This window comes from Aedes albopictus, chromosome 2, assembly GCF_035046485.1.
Source record: "Aedes albopictus strain Foshan chromosome 2, AalbF5, whole genome shotgun sequence".
NCBI classification, from domain to species: Eukaryota; Metazoa; Arthropoda; class Insecta; order Diptera; family Culicidae; genus Aedes; species Aedes albopictus.
Genome location: NC_085137.1, coordinates 54,236,952 through 54,257,495, shown reverse-complemented (window position 1 = coordinate 54,257,495; position 20,544 = coordinate 54,236,952). Strand labels below are relative to the sequence as shown.

Genomic DNA, 20,544 nt, shown 5'->3' with positions numbered 1-20,544 from the left:
GGAATTCTGGGAGAATTCCTGGAGGAATTCTGGGAGAATTCCTGGAGGAATTCTGGGAGAATTCCTGGAGGAATTCTGGGAGAATACCTGGAGGAATTCTGGGAGAATTCCTGGAGGAATTCTGGGAGAATTCCTGGAGGAATTCTGGGAGAATTCCTGGAGGAATTCTGGGAGAATTCCTGGAGGAATTCTGGGAGAATTCCTGGAGGAATTCTGGGAGAATTCCTGGAGGAATTCTGGGAGAATTCCTGGAGGAATTCTGGGAGAATTCCTGGAGGAATTCTGGGAGAATTCCTGGAGGAATTCTGGGAGAATTCCTGGAGGAATTCTGGGAGAATTCCTGGAGGAATTCTGGGAGAATTCCTGGAGGAATTCTGGGAGAATTCCTGGAGGAATTCTGGGAGAATTCCTGGAGGAATTCTGGGAGAATTCCTGGAGGAATTCTGGGAGAATTCCTGGAGGAATTCTAGGAGAATTCCTGGAGGAATTCTAGGAGAATTCCTGGAGGAATTCTAGGAGAATTCCTGGAGGAATTCTAGGAGAATTCCTGGAGGAATTCTAGGAGAATTCCTGGAGGAATTCTAGGAGAATTCCTGGAGGAATTCTAGGAGAATTCCTGGAGGAATTCTAGGAGAATTCCTGGAGGAATTCTAGGAGAATTCCTGGAGGAATTCTAGGAGAATTCTAGGAGAATTCCTGGAGGAATTCTGGGAGAATTCCTGGAGGAATTTTAGGAGAATTCCTGGAGGAATTCTGGGATAGTTCCTGGAGGAATTGTTGGGGAATTCATGGAGGAATTCTGGGAGAATTCCTGCAGGAATTCTAGGAGAATTCCTGGAGAAATTCTGGTAGAATTCCTGGAGGAATTTCGGAAGAATTCCTGGAGGAATTCTTAGAGAATTCCTGGAGGAATTCTTAGAGAATTCCCGGAGGAATTCTTGGAGGAATCCCCGGAGCAACTCTTTGAGAATTCCCGGAGGAATTCTTTGAGAATTCCCAGAGGAATTCTTTGAGAATTCCCGGAGGAATTCTTGGAGAATCCCCGGAGGAATTTTTGGAGAATTCCCGGAGAAATTCTTGGAGGAATCCCCGGAGAAATTCTTAGAGAATTCCTGGAGGAATTCTTAGAGAATTCCTGGAGGAAGTCTTGTAGAATTCCCGGAGGAATTCTTGGAGAATTCCCGGAGGAATTCTTGGAGAATTCCCGGAGGAATTCTTGGAGAATTCCCGGAGGAATTCTGGGAGAATTCCCGGAGGAATTCTTGGAGAATTCCCGGAGGAATTCTTGGAGAATTCCCGGAGGAATTCTTGGAGAATTCCCGGTGGAATTCTTGGAGAATTCCCGGAGGAATTTTTGGAGAATTCCCGGAGGAATTCTTGGAGAATTCCCGGAGAAATTGTTGGAGAATTCCTGGAGGATTTTTTGGAAAATTCCTGGAGGAATTCATGGAGAATTCCTGGAGGAATTCATGGAGAATTCCTGGAGGAATTCATGGAGAATTCCTGGAGGAATTCATGGAGAATTCCTGGAGGAATTCATGGAGAATTCCTGGAGGAATACTTGGAGGATTGCTTGGCAAATTCTTGAAAAATTTCTTGTTGATTTTTTTGGAGAATGCCTCAGAAAATTCTTGGAAAATTTCTGGTGAAATTTGTGGAGAATTTCAGATTAAATTCTTGGAGAATTCCTGAAAGAATTTCTGCGGAAATTATTCTCAGATAATTCTCGGAGAAATTCCTGGAGGAATTCTCGGAGAATTTCTGGAGGAATTTTTGGAGAATTCCTGGGGAAACTGTTGGAGAATTTGAGGGAGAACTTTTAGAGAATTCCTAATAAAATCCTTGGAGAATTATTGGTAAAATTCGTGGAAAATTCCTGGTACAACACTTCGAGAATTCCTGGAGGAATTTTGGAGAAGTTCATGTGAAATTCTCGGAGTGTTTTTGGCGAATATGTAAAGGAATTCTTGGAGAATTCTTGGGGAAATTCTTGTAAAATTCCTGGGAAAATTCTTGAAAAATTCCTGGAGAAATTTGTGGAGGATTCCTGCAGAAATTCTTGGAAAAATCCTGAGGAAGTTCTAGGGGAATTCCTGGGGAAATTCTTGAAGAACTTCTGGTAAAATTCTTGGAGAATTTCTGGGGAAATTCTTGAAGAACTCCTGGGGATGTTTTGAACTTCTGAACTTCTGAAGGAATCCCACAACAAATTCTTGAAGGGGCATGCTGGGAGAAATTCCAAGAAGTTTAGTTAGTGGAATCTTAAAAAAACCCTACGAGGTATCTCTGTAGAAATTATTAATTATTATTAGCTTTATTAGGAAGATTTTCAGACCAAGGCTGGGTCATCTCTAAAAAGAAATTATTTGAGATATCTTCGGAAGAATTACGACAGTAACTCCTGAAGCAGTCCCAGCAGGAAATTACCACATAAACCTCAGCATAAACTTCTGTAACAATCTCAAATCTGCTCTTTCCCTTCGTAGACTTTTATTCATACAAAAACATGCATGGAGTGTAGACTTTGGCCAGACCCCAGATTTCTGGATACATTTGGCTAAGTTTTCCCATTCAAACTTCAAGCTCGTTGAGCGCTTCCTTAGACTTTAGCTCAATTTAGCTCAAATTTTGAACAGAGCTTCATGGATTAAAATAAAAATAAAAATATATTAGTGTGGGTTACCCTAGTCACGACTATATCAAAATTATCTTATTTTTGTTTTTAACGCTATTTGGAGAGACGGGAACACGGGAGTCCTAGAGAGATCATTTGGTAAGACTCTACTATGTATTGAATATATCCATTATAGCCAATAGATTTTCCTTTATCATCAAATCGAGTTTGACTGAAAACATCCAATAATTTGTCGATACCAAAATGGAATCAGAAAAACGTGAAAATCCAATAATTAAATTTACCAGCGACATCCATAAATTATAATTAAAGAGATTCAACCTTCCCATCCAGCCAAACTTTTTTCCAATTTCATCCTCGCTGATAGTAAACTTGACCACAAGTAAGAGCTGCGATAGGGGATTGAACCAGCACGAAAGAAAAGATCAAGATGCTGTGATAGGTCACTCTAGTATATACCGAGAAAAGCATACACGTCCCGCGCGCATCCAAAGCGATGGCCGATCTGGGGCCCAACTTGAGCAGCACCTTATTCCTTCTTTGGATTATTCTTCCAGCGCACGTTCGAGGGTCCCTCTCTCCAGCCGGACAGAACGCGCCGAATACCACTTTGTTATGCTTATCCCCTGCCAGAACCGGTTTTGGCCAATGGCAGCAGCGTCAGCCAGAGCAACGGCCAACAACCAACAATCAGCTAAGCTACGGTGTGTAAAGTCAGAGCATCGCTGGCTGCTGGCCCGGGCTCTCCGATACGCGAAGAGAATAAAACTGATTGTTATCTTAACATTTTTCAATTTATTACTGCTTGATTGGTATGCCGAGTGCCTCCCCCACTTGGGTCCCAACGACGCAGTCCCCCCTAATCAACTCGAGTGTTCAGCTGCTTTTGTGCGGGGCTTCAAGATTCCACTACCTTAACACGACGACTACTACTACTATTACAGTTTCTAAAGGGAAGCATACGGTTGAAATAATAGAGACCCCATTCGAGATCAAGAAGATAAACCAATTCAATCCTCCAATCTCGAACGGCAAATGAAGCGGAACGTTTTGCTTTCGATGGTCACTGGACTGTGTTTGTTGAATGCACTCCCTTTTTTACGGTTACACTTCAACGCAAAATGCATTGAATGGATACGGTTGCAAATCCTTGGACAGAATGATTATTTGGCATTATTGATTAAAAAATTTGAAGAAATGCAAAGGATGTCACATCCAGGCATTTGTTGATAGTTTCTGGGTAAGAGAGCTAAGCTAAGCCAGAAATCTTCAACAATTCTGCAGATTCTTTAAAAAGCATATAAATAAATCGTCAAACAAACTCATGAATAAATAGATTTTGACTGGAATCCTGACAGGGGTTCTACCGGAATCCTGAAGGGGATTCTACCGGAATCCTGACAGGGATTCTCCCAGAATCCTGTCAGGGATTCTCCCAGAATCCTGTCAGGGATTCTCCCAGAATCCTGTCAGGGATTCTCCCAGAATCCTGTCAGGGATTCTCCCAGAATCCTGTCAGGGATTCTCCCAGAATCCTGTCAGGGATTCTCCCAGAATCCTGTCAGGGATTTTCCAAGAATCCTGTCAGAGATTCTCCCAGAATCCTGTCAGGGATTCTCCCACAATCCTGTCAGGGATTCTCCCAGAATCCTGTCAGGGATTCTCCCAGAATCCTGTCAGGGATTCTCCCAGAATCCTGTCAGGGATTCTCCCAGAATCCTGTCAGGGATTCTCCCAGAATCCTGTCAGGGATTCTCCCAGAATCCTGTCAGGGATTCTCCCAGAATCCTGTCAGGGATTCTCCCAGAATCCTGTCAGGGATTCTCCCAGAATCCTGTCAGGGATTCTCCCAGAATCCTGTCAGGGATTCTCCCAGAATCCTGTCAGGGATTCTCCCAGAATCCTGTCAGGGATTCTCCCAGAATCCTGTCAGGGATTCTCCCAGAATCCTGTCAGGGATTCTCCCAGAATCCTGTCAGGGATTCTCCCAGAATCCTGTCAGGGATTCTCCCAGAATCCTGTCAGGGATTCTCCCAGAATCCTGTCAGGGATTCTCCCAGAATCCTGTCAGGGATTCTCCCAGAATCCTGTCAGGGATTCTCCCAGAATCCTGTCAGGGATTCTCCCAGAATCCTGTCAGGGATTCTTCCAGAATCCTGTCAGGGATTCTCCCAGAATCCTGTCAGGGATTCTCCCAGAATCCTGTCAGGGATTCTCCCAGAATCCTGTCAGGGATTCTCCCAGAATCCTGTCAGGGATTCTCGCAGAATCCTGTCAGGGATTCTCGCAGAATCCTGTCAGGGATTCTCGCAGAATCCTGTCAGGGATTCTCGCAGAATCCTGTCAGGGATTCTCCTAGAATCCTGTCAGGGATTCTCCCAGAATCCTGTCAGGGATTCTCCCAGAATCCTGTCAGGGATTCTCCCAGAATCCTGTCAGGGAATCTCCCAGAATCCTGTCAGGGATTCTCCCAGAATCCTGTCAGGAATTCTTCCAGAATCCTGTCAGGAATTCTTCCAGAATCCTGTCAAGGATTCTCCCAGAATCCTCTTAGGGATTCTCCCAGAATCCTGACAGGCATTCTCCCAGAATTCTGACAGGAAATCTCCCAGAATCCTGACAGGGATTCTCCCAGAATCCTGACAGGGATTCTCCCAGAATCCTGACAGGGATTCTCCCAGAATCCTGACAGGGATTCTCCCAGAATCCTGACAGGGATTCTCCCAGAATCCTGACAGGGATTCTCCCAGAATCCTGACAAGGATTCTCCCAGAATCCTGACAGGGATTCTCCCAGAATCCTGACAAGGATTCTCCCAGAATCCTGACAGGGATTCTCCCAGAATCCTGACAGGGATTCTCCCAGAATCCTGACAGGGATTCTCCCAGAATCCTGACAGGGATTCTCCCAGAATCCTGACAGGGATTCTCCCAGAATCCTGACAAGGATTCTCCCAGAATCCTGACAGGGATTCTCCCAGAATCCTGACAAGGATTCTCCCAGAATCCTGACAGGGATTCTCCCAGAATCCTGACAGAGATTCTCCCAGAGTTCTGACAGGGATTCTCCCAGAATCCTGACAGGGATTCTCCCAGAATCCTGACAGGGATTCTCCCTGATTCCTGACAGGGATTCTCCCAGAATCCTGACTGCGATTCTCCCAGAATCCTGTCAGGGATTCTCCCAGAATCCTGTCAGGGATTCTCCCAGAATCCTGTCAGGGATTCTCCCAGAATCCTGTCAGGGATTCTCCCAGAATCCTGACAGGGATTCTCCCAGAATCCTGACAGGGATTCTCCCAGAATCCTGACAGGGATTCTCCCAGAATCCTGACAGGGATTCTCCCAGAATCCTGACAGGGATTCTCCCAGAATCCTGACAGGGATTCTCCCAGAATCCTGACAGGGATTCTCCCAGAATCCTGACAGGGATTCTCCCAGAATCCTGACAGGGATTCTCCCAGAATCCTGACAGGGATTCTCCCAGAATCCTGACAGGGATTCTCCCAGAATCCTGACAGGGATTCTCCCAGAATCCTGACAGGGATTCTCCCAGAATCCTGACAGGGATTCTCCCAGAATCCTGACAGGGATTCTCCCAGAATCCTGACGGGGATTCTCCCAGAATCCTGACAGGGATTCTCCCAGAATCCTGACAGGGATTCTCCCAGAATCCTGACAGGGATTCTCCCAGAATCCTGACAGGGATTCTCCCAGAATCCTGACAGGGATTCTCCCAGAATCCTGACAGGGATTCTCCCAGAATCCTGACAGGGATTCTCCCAGAATCCTGACAGGGATTCTCCCAGAATCCTGACAGGGATTCTCCCAGAATCCTGACAGGGATTCTCCCAGAATCCTGACAGGGATTCTCCCAGAATTCTGACAGGAAATCTCCCAGAATCCTGACAGGGATTCTCCCAGAATCCTGACAGGGATTCTCCCAGAATCCTGACAGGGATTCTCCCAGAATTCTGACAGGAAATCTCCCAGAATCCTGACAGGGATTCTCCCAGAATCCTGACAGGGATTCTCCCAGAATCCTGACAGGGATTCTCCCAGAATCCTGACAGGGATTCTCCCAGAATCCTGACAGGGATTCTCCCAGAATCCTGACAAGGATTCTCCCAGAATCCTGACAGGGATTCTCCCAGAATCCTGACAGGGATTCTCCCAGAATCCTGACAGGGATTCTCCCAGAATCCTGACAAGGATTCTCCCAGAGTTCTGACAGGGATTCTCCCAGAATCCTGACAAGGATTCTCCCAGAATCCTGACAGGGATTCTCCCAGAATCCTGACTGCGATTCTCCCAGAATCCTGACAGGGATTCTCCCAGAATCCTGACAGGGATTCTCCCTGATTCCTGACAGGGATTCTCCCAGAATCCTGACAGGGATTCTCCCAGAATCCTGACAGGGATTCTCCCAGAATCCTGATAGGGATTCTCCCAGAATCCTGACAGGGATTCTCCCAGAATCCTGACAGGGATTCTCCCAGAATCCTGACAGGGATTCTCCCAGAATCCTGACAGGGATTCTCCCAGAATCCTGACAGGGATTCTCCCAGAATCCTGACAGGGATTCTCCCAGAATCCTGACAGGGATTCTCCCAGAATCCTGACAGGGATTCTCCCAGAATCCTGACAGGGATTCTCCCAGAATCCTGACAGGGATTCTCCCAGAATCCTGACAAGGATTCTCCCAGAGTTCTGACAGGGATTCTCCCAGAATCCTGACAAGGATTCTCCCAGAATCCTGACAGGGATTCTCCCAGAATCCTGACTGCGATTCTCCCAGAATCCTGACAGGGATTCTCCCAGAATCCTGACAGGGATTCTCCCTGATTCCTGACAGGGATTCTCCCAGAATCCTGACAGGGATTCTCCCAGAATCCTGACAGGGATTCTCCCAGAATCCTGACAGGGATTCTCCCAGAATCCTGACAGGGATTCTCCCAGAATCCTGACAGGGATTCTCCCAGAATCCTGACAGGGATTCTCCCAGAATCCTGACAGGGATTCTCCCAGAATCCTGACAGGGATTCTCCCAGAATCCTGACAGGGATTCTCCCAGAATCCTGACAGGGATTCTCCCAGAATCCTGACAGGGATTCTCCCAGAATCCTGACAGGGATTCTCCCAGAATCCTGACAAGGATTCTCCCAGAATCCTGACAGGGATGTTCCCAGAATCCTGACAGAGATTCTCCCAGAGTTCTGACAGGGATTCTCCCAGAATCCTGACAGGGATTCTCCCTGATTCCTGACAGGGATTCTCCCAGAATCCTGACTGCGATTCTCCCAGAATCCTGACAGGGATTCTCCCAGAATCCTGACAGGGATTCTCCCAGAATCCTGACAGGGATTCTCCCAGAATTCTGACAGGGATTCTCCCAGCATCTTGACAGGGATGCTCCCTGATTCCTGACAGGGATTCTCCCAGAATCCTGTCAGGGATTCTCCCAGAATCCTGTCAGGGATTCTCCCAGAATCCTGTCAGGGATTCTCCCAGAATCCTGTCAGGGATTCTCCCAGAACCCTGTCAGGGATTCTTCCAGAATCCTGTCAGGGATTCTTCCAGAATCCTGTCAGGGATTCTCCCAGAATCCTGTCAGGGATTCTCCCCGAATCTTGTCAGGGATTCTCCCAGATTCCTGTCAGGGATTCTCCCAGAATCCTGTCAGGGATTCTCCCAGAATCCTGTCAGGGATTCTCCCAGAATCCTGTCAGGGATTCTCCCAGAATCCTGTCAGGGATTCTCCCAGAATCCTGTCAGGGATTCTCCCAGAATCCTGTCAGGGATTCTCACAGCTGCCGTCTGTGTCATTCATGCCAAACTACTTTTCTGATGAAGGGGGCTTTGTCATTTGGAAGGATAAGATTCGAGTGTGTCCCGACCAGAAGCTTGAAATGTGCTAAAACTTACGCCAACTAAAACAGCCACCGAAATGTTCGAGCCTCATAAACACCGCCGCACTAATGTGATGTCTTCGGAAATAATTAGCATTATCTGTTGCTGCAAGAATATGCTCGCTGATGGGCGACCCTGCTATCGTAGCACCCCAGATGGATTTAATTTATTGACCCTCCGTCGAGCGGCGGCGTCCAGTAAGAAAGCCGCCAAAATAGTCCCAGCCAGCTCTGGGTCACTCTCGCCGCCGTCAACCCGTCAATCGATTCGCGGTGCACGCGGTTCAACAAACGATCGAAATGCCTCCGAAGTGAACAGTATAATTTTTATAATTTTACGAGGTCATAAAAATTAAGGTAGGAAGGCCCGCGCAGCAGCGAATCTATAGGCAAGTCACTAAGCCACGACGGTGTCGATGGATTAGCGCGAGGAGGAGGGCGGATAGGATCGTAAAACTCAAGGGATTTTACTGGATTTTTGTTGGTTGGAAAGACGGGTACGTGGTGACGGAAAGATCTTGAAGCGCGGAAAGGTGAGACTAGTTGAAATGTTAGTGCCACTCTAATTATGGGCTGTGCACCGGTAGGTCTTCTACACCGGGCTGGAAAGCTTGCCTAGGGATTGGAAGCCTACGCGTGCGTTTGCGAGGTTGTGGGAACATCCATTAAGTACGCTACGTCAAATTTGGGAGCTTTCAACCCCCTTCCCCTTTTGTTCGGGATTTTCTCAAACTCAATACATAGCTTGCCTCACTTTCACTATCCCCTCTTCCTAGCGTGACGTACTTCATAGATGGCCCCTAAAGGTTTGTGAACGCACGTTTGTTTGCGATAGATAAAGGTGGGTGGGTGATTTTATGACCTGGAACTGGTAGTTTGGTGAGTTCTGTTTTTTTTTTCTTCGTTGGGCGTCTGCAGATACCAAACGGGATCTGACGGAAAGTGATTTAAATGTGCTTTTGAATTTGGTTATCGCATAATGATCTTTGCCCGAGCATCGAGATAAACGGTGTGGGTGGACATGAAGTGTATAAGTATTGCCAAGTGTCTTGTTGAAAAGAGTAATTTATGAATATCAGCGTACATAACACTAACCTGGATTTTATTCCAGCATTTTTATAGGAATTACTATTTTTAGAAAATCAGAAAATCTTCCTTAAAGCACCTAGGGGCTATTTGGGCTCGTTTGAAAGTTGACCATCAATGTTAACTGTTTTTCCTTATCAGCCTAGATAACTGCGTAGTGTCGGTACTACTGCGGTTGTCTCAATTGGCTAAGAATAACACTAATGACCGCCTGTTCCTGTGGTAAGAGTCCACTAAACAGGTGACCCCTAATTCATGGTGTAATGTGCCTTTATGCTTACCGTGTCAAGGAATAAATGGTTAGGGGGGGGGGGGGGGGTCTAATAAAAACCTAGCCACAAACGGAGCCTGTGGAGATTTAGGGCGTCCTCCACAGTAATACGCCCTCACTGCGCTAACTGCGCTAAAGCAATAGTGCAATGGACCTTGTGTTTCTCCGACATAATCAGTTGCCCTTCTGAAGTCCCAAATTTGAGGCTAAATAAGGGTGGGATTATTGAACTGTTGTAAACTAGCGGCCGCGAACTCGCTGGCTGCACAGGTTGAAGAAGATCTACGATCCTTACACGTTCGGGGAAACTGGAGGAACATCGCCCAAGACCGACGAAGATGGTACTCTACTATACATATCAAGGTAGGTAAACTAGCTTACATTTTTAACTACATATATGGTTTCGCTTCATGCGTTTTCGCCACTGGCATACCGATTTGGTCTATCATTGATGTTTCTTTTGATACTGTGATTGCGAAGAGTGCATTCCTATCTAGTTTGGGTAGTGTCTATGGCTAGGATACCTCAGATCAATTTTCAGCGTAAAAAAGAACGACTACAGTCTTTACTTTTGCAGATTTATGCAAAATTGTGTAGCCCATGTGGCTCTTCTTCAAAACATTCATTTTTGTGAAGCCAGTTTTGCTTCTTCCATTATACATGAAATGGTAAAGTTGCGTGTCGTGCCTCGAGCATGCTATACTTGAGGATAACAGTAGGTGGAACCTTTCCTTGCGGATGCTTTCAAACAAGTTGTTGCTTGTTGTTTTCAGCTTAATTCCGCTGATTTTTTGGCAGTGTTACTATGATAATTTCTTCATCTGAATATTAGATTGAGAGGCTTCAGTTTAATTAAATACTTAGGTAGTACAGTTCATGCCCAGACAACCAATTTGCACGTATAATGAAGTTTATGTTCATGTTATACGTACTTTTATGCGGTAAAGTTACATCGCATAAAATGCAGTAAAAGTGTCTTATGCGTACAAAAGTGGAGGCGCTATACGTGCATTAACGGAAAAATAATATGTAACGCTATATGACTTGAAGCGATATGTTATGCGATGCACGATGTGCACTATTACGACGTTATATGGTATCTTATACGACTACGAAAAAAATACTTGTAACCTTAGTATCGAACTAATAACATTTGGATTATCGAGCCACACTTCACACTTAACATCAAACACTACTTATAAAACACACTGGCTAATTTTCAAGACATTCTAACTCACCTCAGTATTTGTTGGAATGCACTTGATTTCCCTGCGTTGTACGTATTCGGCAGGCTATCTGGAGCTCAATATGACGAAGCGTGAATGCCCGCACAGTTGTCACTACCTCTCTATTGCTAGCAAAACCCATTGTTAATTATCAAGTCAACAAAATGACAACAAAAATGATGACTTTGTAACTTGATTTGTCACCATAATGATGACTGCTCACTTTCTTGTAGCTTTTTGGCACTCCAAGAGCACCTCTATCATTGTTATCACGAATCACATCGCAATATGCCAACGTTAACGATTCTAGCTTATGCGCATTTTAACAGGTTTATTTTTACTTTTATGGGATTCAGTTTATACACCAATGCGAGATAAACTGACATAACAATAAAAGTACCAAGCGAAGTCGTATAACCATCGCAGTACCTAATTATGCAAATTCAATTGACACTTTACGAGTTTGCTCGAACACTTTTGCGAATGAGCAAAGTTCGTCGTAATAAAACATCAGAATATCGTCTACTTCGATTTAGTCATACATGATAAAAGTTAATTTGCACTCTTATGTGATTTTATCAGATACATCGTAATAAGTTCAAAAAATAACAACATATGCGATGAAAATTGTCCCTCAGCCGTACAAATATGCGGTAGTGACTTAAAATAATCCTTTATACGATGTACAGCGTGCATCCTTATGCGATTCGTGGTTGTCTGGGTGGGTTCTTTAGGGATAACCAGATTATTGCATAATCGGAATCTCCGTCCAAAAATGAGCCGAAATCCAAAATTTCATCATTTTTGGTACCCGAGAACTATTTTTAAAATGCGTTTAAAGTTTGTAAGAGGAAAATTTTTTGTTCGGGGCGAACTGTCACTTTATCGATTGAACTGTCATTCTATCCACGGAAATTATAACTATGGGTCATTCCACACCAAGTGTACACACCGCGTGTTATCGACCATCACCGATTTTGACCAAATTTTGTTAGAATGTTTGTTTAAATGGAGGAAGAAAAAATCCAATTTTTTGTGCCGATCGGATCACCCCTCGGCCCGTGGCAGCACCCCTCGTCTTTGTCAATACAAGAAAAATCCAAGTTTTCCCTTCCTTTTCTTAATTTATAGCTTTGAAACTATAACATATACACATTTTTGACCTTCAGCTTATTTGAAGAAAAATGTCAGAGGAATCCAGAAAAAATATTATTTTTTCGATACAGTGTTGCCAAACATGTTATTTTTCAATTTTAAAATTTAAAATCGGTTTTTCGTCAAATGAGTATATTTTGATTTCAAAAATTTTGATTCCATCGTGTTTATCAGACATTTTCCAGTCGAAAAAGCTTAACTCCTCGAGGTCTTTTTGGCCGTTCCAGAGATATAGCGTTTTTAAGCTTGGAAAACGTTTTTCTCTAACATATCAAATTATTTCAACTTACAAGTTTCGCTAAGAAAACATTATTCGATGCAATTGGAAGGTGATTTAGGCTGATTTAGACCAAGGAAAGCAGCAAATTGCGTGAAAAAGATTTGGCAGTGTTGCCAGAATTGTCTTTTTTTTTACCCAATCATTAAAAAACGATTTTTCCTATGAAATCAGGTGCAATTTCCTTTGGACTGATTAAGACAGTGGTAAATGAAAGAACATGAAAAAGAAAATATGACAGTGTTGCCAGATCATCAAATATGGGTATATCAATATTTATATACATAAAATGAACTTCTGTTTGTCTATCAGTTTGTCTGACCCTTATGGATTCGGAAACTACTGAGCCGATTGGCGAGAAATTATTCTGATAAAATAAAATGAACTCTTGAAGCACATTCAAAACGTGTGTGTACATTTATTTCACCGAAAAAATAACTGTTTCAGATATCCACACATTGCCCTCTGATTTCATTACTTTGCTACACTAAAAGACGACTTGCGGTAATGATCAGCATTAAGATGTTTTCAAATTTACCATGGTTAAACGCTTCTTGTGTGTGCGTTTTGTTTCCTTTAATATCAACCGGTTCGATAGCCGAGTGGTAACCTGGTGATCTTAAGGTTCTTTGTTTAAATCCGGTGGTCAACAGAGACATTAATCTGTTTAATTGAAACGAAACACAGTCTGCACAAATTTAATGGCGTTATGTATTTAAATTGACCCAGCGGAATAGCAATTTCAACCGCAAGCCGTCTTTCAGTGTACACTGCACCTTTCGTGTGCGTGTTTTCTTTGCGCTAATTTTTTGAAAAGCGACTCCGAAGTTGCACTGGAAACGGGATTCCTTATGGTTGAATCGGCACAAGAGGGAGCTGCGGCATGTATATCTCCTAATACCAGGAATAAATAATGCTACTTCATAACGATCCTTCAGAATTTCCTTCTTTTTCTTGAATTCTATAACGGGAGCAAAAACTAAATTGAGCAATTTATTTTCCATTGACCAATCTTAAGGTTCATCATCATCATGATCATCTAGGAACCCCATTGCAATTTAGCAAACAAACTTTAGAGGCACAAATCTAACGAACGAAGCATCGCCGCAGCGATACAATGCAACTCTACGGGAATTCCAAAATCCCTTTCGTGAAACTTTTACTTTTAAATTAACTTTTGAGCTCTTTTTGCATACTCTCTGATTTGCTTTCTTTATTGTTGTCAAAAAAGAAGAACAAAACAACTCAACTTTGATACGGGAAGCCAAAAATGAGTTAATGACATAGTACAGATAGATCAGTAATTTGAACTGGCAGTTGGTCAAAAAACTTCTATTCTAAGTACTCTGTCTGTATGTGAGTTAATAGAAATTGCCAACCTCATGGTTGAGAGGATTGAACTCACTTTTGGGAACTTTCTTTTCTCCGTGCAAGTTCAAAACAATGGATAAACAGAGAAAAAAAATGAATAGCAACTTGCACGCTAAGGCATAACATGTCATCCAGAATTCTTTTTCGTGATTCTGAACCATGAATAAATTTCAGTGAACATATAAATTTACTACTGCCTTTGCCAAAGGGTAATGAAAAGTTGCACACCTAACGAAAACTATCAAGGTTTCAGGGTTGCCAATAGTAATAGAATTGTAAAAATTAATTTATTATACATTAGTGACCCGATTTTGTCAGCCCCTTTTCTGAACACATTTTCCGCTCTCCTCAAAAACCTAAACAGTTTTTCAAACTTTTTATCCCTGTATGTTCTACATTTAAGCCGTAGTTTGATGATTCACATTAATAAATTTGTTTAGGTTTGACCGTAAGATAACGAGAGCAAAAAGTTTGTCGCGGAATGGGGCTGACAAAATCGGGTCCTTACTGTACTTGCTTGATAATTTGATTTGATACAAAAGTTCTCAAATAATTTAGATTTTTACAATAAATTTAAAATGTTTGGCAACACTTTCGTCAACATTTATGTTTACATAGGTAGAATGTCAATTGAAATAAGGATTATAACACAAAAACATTAAATTTTAGCAATTTTTTGTTTTTTATTATAATAAATCTATAATTGATAAACTGGCAACACTGCCAAATTTTTCTCACACAATTTGCTGCTCCCCTTGGTCTAAATCAGCCTAAATCACCTTCAAATTGCATCGAATAATGTTTTCTTAGCGAAACTTGTAAGTTGAAATAATTTGATATGTTAGAGAAAAACGTTTTCCAAGCTTAAAAACGCTATATCTCTGGAACGGCCAAAAAGACCTCGGGGAGTTAAGCTTTTTCGACTGGAAAATGTCTGATAAACACGATGGAATCAAAATTTTTGAAATCAAAATATACTCATTCGACGAAAAACCGATTTTAAATTTTAAAATTGAAAAATAACATGTTTGGCAACACTGTATCGAAAAAATAATATTTTTTTTGGATTCCTCTGACATTTTTCTTCAAATAAGCCGAAGGTCAAAAATGTGTATATGTTATAGTTTCAAAGCTATAAATTAAGAAAAGGAAGGAAAAACTTGGATTTTTCATGTATTGACAAAGACGAGGGGTGCTGCCACGGGCCGAGGGGTGATCCGATCGGCACAAAAATTTGGATTTTTTCTTCCTCCATTTAAACAAACATTTCAACAAAATTTGGTCAAAATCCGTGATGGTCGAAAACACGTTTTCACTATTTCTCGGTCACTTCATATGGAATGACCCCTATTTTGTTTATTTAACCATCAAACAGAACAAAGGAATTGAAACGCAATTAAATCACCTTATACTCAGAAAAATGAGCTCTTTCGATTAGGCTTAAAAAAATGGCAATATTTAATTCACTAAACAACCCAGTTGCACATAACCTAACTCTGCTTGTGCAGAAATTGTCATGAGTTGACTGATTGGCATGTGTCTAATGAGAAGTCCCCATTAGACTTTCTTTGCACATTTGAGTGTTCCTTCGCAAACTTTGCGTATTCAAACATGCCTGCTCAATAGACTGGGGAACCTGTACACTCTTTTTATGCACATGACTGGAACTGCATAAATTAAAAAAGAAACATAAATAAAAAAAAACATTTTATTAAATTAAGTTTATGCTTTAATGAGAAAATCCAGTTTGCGAGACCAGGCCTTGCTCCTGGGCATTTGAGGTAGGGCTAAGGGGGTTTCCAGAAGGTTCCCAGAGAGCCCAAAAAATGGGGTTCCAAATGGCCTCATGGGCGTTTTAAGGTTTTTTTTAGGGGATTTGAGGAGTCTTTTAAGTGTTATCTGTCAAGATTTGTTTGCGTTTGAATGGGATTACGGGGAATTCAAGGACATTTCAATAGTATTAAAGGAATTTTAGGGAAATTTCAAGGGGCTTTAAGGGCAATTCAAGGGATCTTAGGAGCCCTAAAGGGCGTTCCTAGAGGTTTTAGGGGCGTTTGATAGCATTACAGGGGAATTTCAAGGGGTTTTCAGGAGTTCAGGGGGCTTAAAGGCGTCCAAAGGGTTTCAGAGGCATTTCAAATTGATTATGATGATCTCGAGGGCGTTTCAAAGGGATTACGGAGATTTCAGCGGCGTATCAAGGCATTTTAGATCAGAGTCGTATCAGGGTATTTCAAGAACACCTTCAAATCAAAGAGTATTTCTAAAGATATGTGATGGGGTCTATAAAAATCTTCTGAAACTTCCTGAAATGCCTCCAAGATCCCCCTGAAACCCCCTCGGACTCCATGTAACGCACTTGAGACGGTCCGGACCCCCCGGAAACTACTCCGTAACGCCTCTGAATCCCGCCGAAAATGTTCTGAAACTTCCTGAAATGTCTCTAAAATGCCCCTTAAGCCCCTCGGACCCCATGTAACGCACCTGAGAGGCTCCAATACCCCCGAAAACGCCATGGTAACGCCTCTGAATCCCAAAGAAAATGCTTTGAAACTTTCTTAAAAGCCTCTTAAATCTTCCTTAAAACCCCTCGAAACCCATGCATGTAACTCACCTGAGACTCCGAAAACTCCGAAAACCCCCTTGAGATCTTCTGGTACCCCGCTGAAACCCCCTGGGATCCCTCTGAAACGCCCCTGTAACCTTCCTTTGCTCTCCCTTACCCAGACAACCAGAAATCGCATAAGGATGAACGCTGTGCATCGTATAAAGTACTATTTTAACTCACTATCACATAAATATACGGCTGATTGACAATTTTAATCGCATATGATGTTATTTTTTTCACTTATTGCGATGTATCTGGTAAAATCATATAAGAGCGTAAATTAACTTTTATAATGTATAATTACATCGTAGTAGACGATATTCTGATGTTTTATTGCGACGAACTTTACTTATTCGCAAAAAAGTTCGAGCGGATTCGCAAAGTGTCAATGGAATTCGCAGAATTGCGCACTGTGATGATTATACGACTTCGCTTGGTATTTTCCTTATTATGTCAGTGAAACTCGCATTGGTGTACAATCTAAATCGCATAAAAGTAAAAATAAACTCGTAAAATGTGCATACAAACTCGCATAAGCTAGAATCGTTACCGTTGGTATTTTGCGATGTGATATGTGATAACAATGAAAGAAGTGCAGTTGGAGTGCCAAAAAACTACAAGAAAGTTAACAGTCATAATTATGGTTACAAATTATGTTATAAAGTCATCATTTTTGTTTAATGACCTGATAATTCATAATGGGTGGTGCTAGCAAGAAAGAGGTAGTGATAACTATGCGGGAAATCACGTTTCGTCATTTTGAGCTCTAGATAGCGCACGGAAACCAAGTGCATTCCAACACTGAGGTGAGTTAGAAGATCATTACATTTAATCAGTGTGATTTATAAGTAGTGTTTGGTGTTCAGTGTGAAGTATGGCTCGAAAATCCAAAGGTTCTTAGTTCGATACTGAGGTGACAAGAATTGTTTTTTTTTCGAATATTATTAAGTCGCATAAGATGATATGTTACGTCGCAATAGTGCACACCGCGCATCGCATAAGATATCGCCTGAAGTCATATAGCGTCATTATTTTACTGTCAATGCACGTATAGCGCCTCCACTTTTGTACGCATAAGGCACTATTAATGCATCTTATGCGATGTAACTTTACCGCATAAAAGTACGTATAACATAAACATAAACTTCATTATACGTGTAAATTGGTTGTCTGGTTATAAACACCCCTGGTCGCCGTTGCAATAGTTCCCGTTATTATTAAATATTCTAATGCACAATATTGGTTCTGAGTAACTTTCACTCTTCTCATGCAGGGCATAAAAAAGGTGCATAAATTAAAAGTACATAAACATAACATGCATAAAAAGAGGTTTTAATGTACTAATTTGGTTGCGACACCATTTGCTTCCATTTGCACTCCAAGTGAGTTTCATTATGGTTTTGTTACTATACAGCCCTTCATTGCATACCATTACTATTGCTTTTAAAGAAGCTTGCCCTCTGCGATCTGTAAGGACCGCAAGAGATACTCCTGTTCTATTCAGGATCTGGTGAAGATCAAAATATCTTCGGATAAACCAGTCTTTTTGTATAGTTACGAATCTCTAGCATCCGCTCTGAGAGTTGTAGCTTAGGTACACCGGGGCAAGTTGAAACGGGTGAGGCACGATGAAACACGAAGTTTTGAACTAGTTTTCAATATAATTTCAAAATTGTTTTTCCGCTAAAAGATTATTTGAATCAAAAAGTATGTGTTATGGCATTCAAACTGTTTACCATCATTTGACAACATCGTGTTAACCAGCTGTTTCATCTTGCCCTATCCGTTTCAACTTGCCCCGTTGTACCTTCCCAAGCAACACACTTGTCATATAAAAGTTACGACAGCGCAAGTTTTGGTTATATAGAAGTAAATTTAACGTAATATTAACATTATGTTAGAATAACGTCGAAATAACTTCTATACAACCAAGCTGCTGTAACTTATATATGACATTTGTGTTACTTTGGTTATATAATCGATTTAGTGGGCACTTAAGAACTCTGCTTCCTTCAAATTCCCAGGAGCAAATAGGAATTTTCCTATTTTTTTTCCAGAGGGATTCGAGCATTTCAAACATGTTTTCAATAACAACTCTTTTGTTGTTTTTCAATTGGGTATTTTAATGGCAGTTTAATCCCAAAAGGGTGCGTTCATTGTATGAAGAAGGACATAGTTACAGATTTATCCGGTTAACCTCGTTCCTTCTAGAATACTTAAATGCATTGTCGATACATCCGTAATGTTTGTTGGGCTAACATGCCTTTTCATGTGAACTCACATGCCTCCCAATCTGGGATGTCCACAGTGACTCTTCTACACAAAGTTGTATGCATACGTTCTCAAGAAAGCACTTGCTCAAAGGAAAGTTTTGCTTTAGTGGTTTCCTGAATTTTTGAGGATGCTTCCGATTAGACCTTTATGGTTCCGCAAAGCAGACTTGGCATTTTTGAATGTGCTTTTCTTAGAATTTGCCACTAACGCGCATAAATTCTAGCACTTCACCGGTTGGCGATTTGTTCACACTTGCTAATGACACTGACGGCGAACAATCTCTCATGGCCATTCCATTCTGTATTACCCAGTTTTTCACAACAAGAAAAAAAAATCTGCCAACCGTGTGGTGTTCAAGCTGCATCAAATTTGTGATTTGAACAGCTAATTTATCATAACCCTAACCAGAAATTAACTCCATCCATTAATTACAATTAGCATTCATCGGCTGGCCCCTCGTAGTCGTTGTTGTTGTTGTTCCGAATCTTCGACCGCCGCCGTAGTAGTAGCTGCCACTGTAACCTAACCCCTAGCCCGGAATCCTACGCGCGCGATCGCGTAAATCAGCGATGACGGCTTGGGCATGAATTAAACATGGACTACTTTCAACTCCCGTGAGTCGTTCTTTTCGCGGCCGTGTGCGGTGCGCTTTGGCGGCTCCACTCATCAGCCGCACACCTCACGGAGTCCACGCTCTATTGTTGCTATTACCTACATAGTTCTGTTATTAGTTCGTTTTTTTTTTTGCGCCTTCTGCGGTCATAAATTTCCTCCGCGGTGCAAGAGTCGCGTACGAAATCATACATCATTCCACCGAGCGAGGGGCCGCGTGAACGTAGTACGCGCGCGAGCTGTGGACATGCCGACTGCCGAGCGGGATCCATCAAGACGGGTAGTAAGGCAACCTGGCCCGCAGAAGCAGTTCCGTTCCAGATGGCTGATTCCAGACAGCCAGCCAGCAGCGCGCGTAGCGTATGCTAGTGGCGCTTTTCGAGGACTGTGCGCAGCTAGCAGCGCTAATGGCTACAGCAGCAATAGGACCCCGAATATTTTTCGAATCAAATTCAATTCGTATAATTTTATGGTAAATTTTATTGCTCTATTAAATATATTGTTATTTTTTCGGAATTTTTTGCGCTGGTTTTCGGGGTGGGTTTTGTTGTGAAGCTCACGAGAGGCGGTGCTCGCGAGGGTCGTAAAATTTACAACTGATTAGCGGAACCATGACGAAAAGGTGAGCTGGGTGGAACTGCATTTGTTGTTGGAGATTGTTTTGATGAGTTACATACATTTGAAGAAATGGTAAAACTTGTTCATCAGTAATTGTAGGGTGATATTTAATACCAGTTTTGATCGAAAGCACAATAATCTACGGAATAGATTTTAGAAAAATCTTAAGGAAATATGCTTCATTTTGCACAGTAAAAAGAAATGATTTCGTTTAGTCATGAAGTTGTTAAAATGGTTTCTCACAACAGCCCACAAATAGCAGCCAACGTACCACAGGTCCCCTCAATTCCATACTTCCATGAATTCGTCGATAACAACGACTCGCTAGCAATGAATTGTGCAACTATATGGTAATGCAACCTGGGAATTGTTGTCTCTTCGAGACTCCAGAAGTGATAGAAGTGATAACGCATACACCGTCGTCTTCGATCATGTACCTAGCGCCAAGAAAGTAACTTATAGGCAGAAAAATCAGTCTTCATGGAGACAAATTTCGTTTGTTT

General features: G+C 42.3%; 1 protein-coding gene across 1 annotated transcript in view; it reads right to left on the bottom strand.

Moving 5' to 3' along the window:
- Positions 1-20,544, bottom strand: part of LOC109421565 (protein bowel) — a 100,888-nt gene that overhangs the window by 54,596 nt on the left and 25,748 nt on the right. The window lies entirely within an intron of this gene.